This window comes from Tachyglossus aculeatus, chromosome 4 (assembly GCF_015852505.1).
Source record: "Tachyglossus aculeatus isolate mTacAcu1 chromosome 4, mTacAcu1.pri, whole genome shotgun sequence".
In the NCBI taxonomy this organism is placed as follows: domain Eukaryota; kingdom Metazoa; phylum Chordata; class Mammalia; order Monotremata; family Tachyglossidae; genus Tachyglossus; species Tachyglossus aculeatus.
In genome coordinates, this window is record NC_052069.1 from 73,195,050 (window position 1) to 73,203,932 (window position 8,883).

An 8,883-nucleotide genomic window follows, 5' to 3' on the forward strand; every position below is an offset into this window, starting at 1 on the left:
GAAAAGGGAGTAAAATAACTAGACAGAAATAAATGATGGGTAAGAAAAAGCTGAAGGATGATTCTTAATAAGTAATTCTGTTTAAGTTCAGATACCACTTGCCAAAATTCCAAATTTGATTTATAGATGCCAACTTTTGCTCAGACATGACTTTCATTTAGACATGTAGCCGTAGTAAATTCGAAAGAAAAAGCTCAATAGAGTTCCTGCTAAGTGAATAACCTATCACTACAACTCAGGCAGCCCCCCAAATTTGGTATTCCACGACAGATTTATTTGACAGTGACAACATTACTATGACAGTTTATCTAGGCAGAAAGGTCTGCTTTATGTTTATGTGATGACAGCCTTAGAGGTCTAATTGTTTTTGGAGAGTTTGCTTATAATAATAATGATGGCATTTATAAAGTGCTTACTATGTGCAAAGCACTGTTCTAAGCAATGGGGAGGTTACGAAGTGATTAGGTTGTCCCACGGCGGACTCACAGTCTTAATCCCCATTTTACAGATGAGGGAACTGAGGCATAGAGAAGTTAAGTGACTTGCCCAAATTCACACAGCTGACAGGTGGTAGAGCCGGGATTTGAACCCCTGACCTGAGGAACTGAGATAGCAGTTATGGAAATTTAGTGAACCTCTGCCAAATCTCCTTGTCATAGAAAATGATGGGGGTGGTTTCTAAAAAATACAATAGACAAATGAGTTCCTTGCTGCTTGGCTAGAAATAGACAACAGAAAGATTTCTAGCTAAAGCATTATTACCCTCTCTTTCACTGTAGGAGCAGGGAAATGATCTATGGTTTTGGAAGATGGTTTGCAGAATTTTATTTATGAACATTATTTAAGAAATGATGTGGCTAAAGTTATTGGTATCAGAGGAGAACATATCTAATAAACTTCTTATGATTGATTTTAAGTCAATTTAAAGTTATAGTTAGTTTTTTAAAAAAGATAGCCCTGTATATAGCAGACAACACCCAGTGGTAGTTTAAATTTTGTCAAATGACCAGAGTTTTGGGGAAAAAAAAGTTTTCAGCTCCATCAAACCTTTTGATATGCGACACAACACAGTTATTTTATCTTAAACCCAAGTGTATTTCAAAGGGAATTTGTTTTTCTGAAAACACATTTTTCTCCCTAATTAGAATTCTGGACTCTGGATACTGACTTTTTCCCTCTGCATTTTCTCTCTTGTTTGCCTCTTAGATTGCTGGAGGATTGGGAAAATATGCTATCTTTTATTCTGCATTCTGAGTAGCCCCTATCATTTTGATTCCACTTAATTTGAAATAAGATAATATTTATAATCTTATCATTCATGCTTTCTATTCAGTAACGAGAAATGTAACTATATATTACATATTTGTATACAGCTAAGGTCCCCTCTCAGAGTTGCGCCTGGAGAGTTTCCAGTACTCTGCCAGTCTTGGCTAGAGGAGGGACAGTCAAGCAGAGGCGTACCCAATCCATTCCTAGCTTGGGCAGTGGCTAGCGAGTGGAAAGCAATCTGCTCCAAGTCAAAACTCACTGATGCTGGGCAGCAGTGGCATGGAAGAGAGACAAGGGTGGAGACTCAAGTTCCATATTTTTACCAAGAAAACTCTATGGATCCACTATCAGAATGACTTCAGATGGTGGGCAGGACATTCTGGGAGAGAAGTGTCCGTGGTGTCACTATGGGGTGGAAATGACTCGACGGCATAAGACAAGATAAGATGTGTCTAAGGAGAATATTTGTTGCATAAGACTATTTTTACTCATTTCAGTTTCAGTTGAGCAGTAAAATAAGAAAAAAAAAAACACTTGCTGTGTCTTAGAATTCCAAATATATGTAATATATATATTGGAATGATTCCCCTTCTCCAGTGAATTAATAACAAAATACATGGTGGCCTAGTGAAGCAGTGTTGCCTAATGGAAAGAGTACAGGCCTGAGAGTCAGTGGTTCTGGCTCCTAATCCTGACTTTGCCACTTGTCTCCTGGGTGATCTTGGACAAATCGCTTAAATTCTCCGTGCCTCAGTTTGAATACCTGTTCTCTCTCCTAACTAGACTGTGAGCCTTGTGTGTGATAGTAACTAAATCTGACCTGATTAATTTATCTGCCCCAGCACTTTGCACAAAGAGCTTAAAACTATAAAAAGAAGCATTGTGTACTTATTCAGTGATAGAGAATGAAATTTTCAAAGCAATTTCAGAAACCATATTTGAATTATTTTCCTTTTTTACTATCTGAACAATGTGAAATTGAGTTGTTTCCTATGACCAAACAGAATTTGAAGGTTTTAAGGTCATGCCTAAATACAGAACACGTTTCTCATTTATTCTAACTGTTCACTGTATCAGCTTCCTTGCAGACCTCCCTGCCTACCAGTCATACTTCACTTTGCTACCCAGTTCATTTTTCTAAAACTTTGTTCTGTGCACATCTCCCCACTCCTCAAAATCCTGAAAATAGTTGACAGTTCTTCTCCATATCCAGCAGAAACTCCTAACAGTTGGCTTTAAGGCATTCATAAACCTCCCCACTTGTCTTGTGTTATGCTGTTGAATCATCTCTGACCCATAACGACCCCATGGCCACATCTCTCCCAGAATGCCCCACCTCCATCTGCAATCATCTGGTAGTGTATCTGTAGAGTTTGTACTGTAAAAATATGAAAATCGTTTACCATTGCCTCCTTCCACGCAACAAACATAAGTGTTCGCCCTCGACTTTCTCCCATGCTGCTGCTGCCCAGCAGCGCTTAGTACAGCCAACCTATTCAGTGTTTGTCTCATCAAATTGCTAATTTCACTCTTTCTATCACTGAGAATGATATAGACTGAGATATAGACTCTAATGAATATTATTGCTGTTATTATTATTACTGTAACTTATTATTAATATCATAAGTGAGAGAAGGGGAAGCGGAATGAAGGATAAAGTGGTAAGGGATATCAAATCACTCACATGGTTTCTTCAGCCACTGTCTCCTCTACGACTTTTGGCTTGAAGACTAAAAAGCACTAAATAATAATAATAAATAATAATTGTGGTATTTACCAAGTGCTTACTATGTGTCAGGCACTGTAATAAGCACTGGTGTAGACACATGATAATCAGGTTGGAGACGGTCCCTGTCCTCACCTCCCTTCTCTCCTTCTCCAGCCCAGCCCGCACCCTCCGCTCCTCCACCGCTAATCTCCTCACTGTACCTCGCTCTCGCCTGTCCCGCCGTCGACCCCCGGCCCACGTCATCCCCCGGGCCTGGAATGCCCTCCCTCTGCCCATCCGCCAAGCTAGCTCTCTTCCTCCCTTCAAGGCCCTGCTGAGAGCTCACCTCCTCCAGGAGGCCTTCCCAGACTGAGCCCCTTCCCTCCTCTCCCCCTCGTCCCCCTCTCCATCCCCCCATCTTACCTCCTTCCCTTCCCCACAGCACCTGTATATATGTATATATGGTTGTACATATTTATTACTCTGTTTATTTATTTATTTATTTATTTTACTTGTACATTTCTATCCTATTTATTTTATTTTGTTGGTATGTTTGGTTCTGTTCTCTGTCTCCCCCTTTTAGACTGTGAGCCCACTGTTGGGTAGGGACTGTCTCTATGTGTTGCCAATTTGTACTTCCCAAGCGCTTAGTACAGTGCTCTGCACATAGTAAGTGCTCAATAAATACAATTGATTGATTGATTGATTGATACACAGGGCTCACAGTCTTATTCTCCATTTTACAGGTGAGGTAACTGAGGCCCAGGGAAGTCAAGTGACTTTATCAAGGTCACACAGCAGACAAATGACAGAACTGGTATTAGAAGCCAGATCCTTCTGGCCCCCAGGCCCTTGCACTAGGCTATGCTGCTTCTCAATAATACTACTTACCAAGCTTGCGGCTGTAACAACACTGGTTCAAAGTGAACTAGACAAATCAGGCTATGCTTCAGAGAGGCTGAGTTTAGTGGCTGTTGCCACCTGGTAAACTCCAGGTTTGAAGGGCTGGAGCTTGCACACTTAGAGTTGTCAGTTCTAGACGCAGATACTTAGACTTGGGACGGCGACATCAACCCCTGCATTTCTTCCCCTGAACTGCATTTCTATTCCACTTCGGCTGGCCATTTCCGTTCACCACTTAACTTTTGAGCCTTTTGAGCAAGCAAGTGCTCAGCGTAGCTCGGGAAAGAGCCCGGGCTTTGGAGTCAGGAGTCATGGATTCAAATCCCGGCTCTGCCCATTGTCAGCTCTGTGACTCTGGGCTAGTCATTTAACTTATCTGAGGCTCACAGTCTTCTTCCCCATTTTACAGATGAGAAAACTGAGGCCCAGAGAAGTTAAATGACTAGCCTCAGTTTCCTCATCTGTAAAATAGGGATGAAGACTGTGAGCCCCCCGTGGGACAACCTAATCACCTTGTAACCTCCCCAATGCTTAGAACAGTGCTTTGTACATAGTAAGTGCTTAATAAATGCCATTATTATTATTATTAAGTGGCCAAATTGGTATTAAAATCCAGGTCCTCTGACTCAAAAGCCCATGCTCTTTTCCACTCAGCCACATTGCTTCTCAAACATTCTGTTACTTCTGTAAGAAATAAAACACTAGTTGGATGAGTCATTGTTCAAACCCATAATAGCATGACTTTGTCCAGGGTGAGGTACAAACCCTTTGAAGCTTCCAGGATGATCAACTGTGCATCAGGAGGCCTGGAATGAGAACAAGACATGAATGTTAGAAGACTGTCTTTTTAACCTAATCTTATTTCCTAATGAGTTAGTAATAGTTCAAAAGGTTTAAACAGAACAAAAGAGCATTAGCATTTCTACCCGGAGGATAAATGAGGTGTTGGATTCCTAGGAAATTGAGGGAAGAATCTAAAAGGGTGTATTCATAGACATGGATCTACTCAGCGGCATTAACTGAGGCGAAAAGACAAATTGAATTCCTACTCTGGCTTGGAATTGATGTTTAGAGTGATGAGTTCTGGTCCCAATCCCAAAAGCACCTGTGAGTATTAGTCATGTTTCTCAGATTCAGTGGTAATTCTGGGTCAAGGCCACATGTGAGCTTCTTGGTACAGAGAGAACTCACAGTCTTGGCTATTAATCACAGTCCAATGTATATTTGAAACTATACTGATGTAAACGGGGTGGATAGGTGTTTTTAGCTATGTAAGTGGTCACTTTCCTGAGGGTGACAAATAATGACAAATAACTGTTGCCATTCCACTGATGACAGGACAAATAGGAGTGGGTGTATATGATAGCAGAACCTGCTTAAACTCATTAGAGAAGCAGCGTGGCACAGTGGAAAGAGCATGGGCTTGGGAGACAGAGGTCATGGGTTCTAATCCTGACTCTGTCGCTTGCCAGCTGTGTGACTTTGGACAAGTCACTTGAATTCTCTGGACCTCAGTTACCTCATCTGTAAAATGGAGATTAAAACTGTGAGCCCCACGTGGGACAACCTGATCACCTTTTATCCCCCCCCCAGTGTTTAGAACAGTGCCTTGTACATAGTAAGTGCTTAATAAATGCCATTACTATTATTATTATTATTCCTGATTGAACATTAAAAAGAATTTCCCAGCTGAGAACTGTACATAGGACAGTAAAACCTTGCTCTTCAGAATGCAGAACTCGTCAGTTTGGATATTTTAGATCATTGAGTTTTTCTACCCTATTGAAATAAATAGGTTTTTATTGATTCACCTGCAAGGAAGGAGATAACCAAAATGGCACTATTGGAAAATTTGACAAATACCATTTCGTTATTTGGAATTAGAAAGCAGAATGCAGTATTTTATTATATAGTCATTCAGTTCTTCAGTTGAGAATAGTCGATCCACCTGGCTTTTTTTTTGATACTGCTATTTAGTGCTTCCATGCTGTTTTCATAGATGTTTACTGCTATTCATGCTGGCAGACAGAAGGGGACTGAAAATGTTCAACTGTCCTGAAAAAGTAGCTGCAGGCTACATCTTCTGGATTATGAATTCCAGATAGAGGAAATTCCTACACTATTTTAGAGAGATTGGAGAATTTACTACCCCAGTAATTCTTAGGAACAGAGTAAATTATCTATTTAACAAAATGTAGGTGTAGACCTGTCAAAAGGCAGAGAAATTGATCATATTTGATTATGGATCAAAAATGATACCTTCAAAAAGACAAATAACTTTTTTAGGGGAAATAAAATGAAACTGATATTTTGGTTAATAGCAATATTTGATCCTCCAAGTCAATTATTTTAAATTTTTGATATATCTATTGATTTCCTTTTCGAGGATGTTTCTTGAAGTAGTAATTTTGCAAAGCATGAAAAATACACGAACACGCATGATAGATTAAATGAACCATAGTTTTAGCATAACAGTGACATCCAGTGGTGAATTAAGCTAATTACAGTAGAATTTTCCTATGAATTACAATGATTCGAAAATATTTAAATAAATAGTTGACATGTGGTTTCCCATGGATACCACTTGCTGTGCCCATATTGGAAATAATTGTTCAAAATCTATCCACAACTGAAAATTTCCAGGCCACAAGGGGTAGATGTTAGTATTTTTTTGACATCCAATCATTTCCTTTCCACAATTTTGTTAAGATGAGCTGATTGTACAGAAGTGGTATTCAAACTTCTAGAAGCCATTAAAGTAATATTGACACTTCTGTGAGTAAATCTTCTCGACTTGATATCTTTATGCCATATATTATGTGGCAGTAGAATATAGATCTTACCTGGCTTAATGGCTGTGCCCATACTTTCTAATAGCTTGGCTTCAAATTTGGGGATATATTGAGAGGTGACAAATTGGGATTCATTGGAGGGCACTATTCAATATGGAGTCAGTTCTCATGGAGACGAGCTTTAAATGTGGCTTGTCAGGAACAGATCAATTAAGCCCAAACATCAATGATATTATTATTGCTTTAATATAGGCCTGGAGTGGATAACAAGAAAATAAATGTAAAGTATGACCTGTGCTTGCATGAAATATTAGTGTACAAATACAAGAGGCATTAGAGGGATTTTAGGGGGTCTGGAAATCTGATCAAGAAATCACAGGCCTGGCAGAGAGATTGAAAGATCATAGGATTGATCCACATCTGCCTCTAGAGAGATGGATGAGTAATGATGGTTGTCTTACCTTTCCTAAAATATTCTCAAGATTCAACAATCCACAACATCCCTTTCTAGCGTTTTATCACCTAACCAATGATATTTATTAAGCACTTACTTTGCTCTAGAGCGCTATTCTAAACACTTGGGAAAGTACAATTCAATAGTGTGGTAATGGACAACTCCTGCCCACAAGGAACTTTCAGCCTACATAAAGAGAGACATTAAAATAAATTGTGAATAGGGGACTTAATAGTGCAGAAGACTATGTACGTAAGTGCTGTGGGTGACTGACTATCAATTAACTTAAGGAATACATAGCCAAGAACGTAGGTAACATAGAAGGAATGGTGGGGAGGGGAAATGACTTATTCAAGGAAGGCCTCTTGGAGGAGATGTGATTTTCGAAGGGTTTTGAAGGCAAGGAAAGTGGTGGATGGTTTGATATGAACAGGAGGGAGTTCCAGGCCAGAGGGAGGATGTGAGCAAGGGGTCATTTAGGGAATAGACAAGATTGTAGTACAGAGATTAGGTTGGTATTAGAGAAGTCCAGAGTGTGGATTGGGTTGCAGTAAGAGATTAGTGAGGTAAGGTAGGAGGGAGGGAGTTGATTGAGTGCCTTAAAACTGATGGCAAGAGGTTTTTGTTTGATGTAGAGGCAGAGGGTTAACTACTGGAAACGTTTGAGGAGTGAGGAGTTATGGACTGAACAGAATTTGGAAAAAATGATCTGGGCAGCAGAGTGAAGTAAGGACTGGAGAGGAGAGAGACAGGAGGCAGGGAGATCAGTGAAGAGGATGATGCAGTAGTCAAAGAGAGCTATGACAAGTGTTTGGATCCAGTGTGGTAGCAGGTTGGATGGAAAGTTTGGATTCTAGAGATGTTGTGAAGGTAGTAATAATCAGGAAATGATCTTACATGTATTAACAGGATGTCAACTTTTCATTGCGAGTGCCAGGATGAACTTGGGGTAGGATGTTGGGGGTATATCAGGAAAAGAATCAGTCATTCAATCAATATCAGTCATTCAATCAATCAATGGTATTTATTGAGCACTTTTTGTGTGCAGGACACTGTACTAAATACTTGAGTTTACAATACAATAAAGGTGGTAGACATGATTCTGGCCTCAATGTGCCTACAATATAGTGGGAGGGAAAGACAAAAATGGGAATAAGAGGTAAGGAAAGAGAGGAAGATGATCAGGGCAGTAGTTCCTGGTTATATTTCTTAGGAATAAGGTTGGAAATAACCATCACTGCAGTCAATCCTATGCATGGATTCTTAGTCCTGAATTCTTCCAACACCAGAAGTGATGAGAACAAAACTGGTCCATTGTTTTCAACAATGGGCTCCATCATCATCATTTTATTATTTGTTCAGCTATTTCATCCTGACATGTGTATATATCTGAAATTCTATTAATCTATTTTGATGGTATTGATTCCTGCCTACTTGTTTTGCTGTCTGTGTCCCCCTTCTAGACTGTGAGCCCATTGTTGGGTAAGGATTGTCTGTATCTATTGCTGAATCGTATTTTCCAAATGCTTAGTACAGTGTTCTGTGCACAGTAAGTGCTCAATAAATATGAATGAATAAGCATACTATTTTCTGTTCCTCCTGCTTTTGCTGTTTGTAAATGATTTTTGTCCATGTCTTCCCCATTTGATTTTAAGCTCCTTGAGAACAGCGAAAATGTGTCAATAATAATAATGGTATTTGTTAAGTGCTTTAACTATGTGCTAGGCATTGTACTAAGCACTGGGGTGGGTACATAT

The 8,883-nt window shown here is 39.7% G+C and overlaps 1 non-coding gene across 1 annotated transcript; it reads left to right on the plus strand.

Annotated features, from left to right (window-relative positions):
* Positions 1-1,380: 1,380 nt before the first annotated feature.
* On the plus strand, positions 1,381-1,518 carry LOC119927925. The gene has a single exon (XR_005450890.1). It is a non-coding gene; the product is annotated as a small nucleolar RNA SNORA7 (small nucleolar RNA).
* Positions 1,519-8,883: the final 7,365 nt, after the last annotated feature.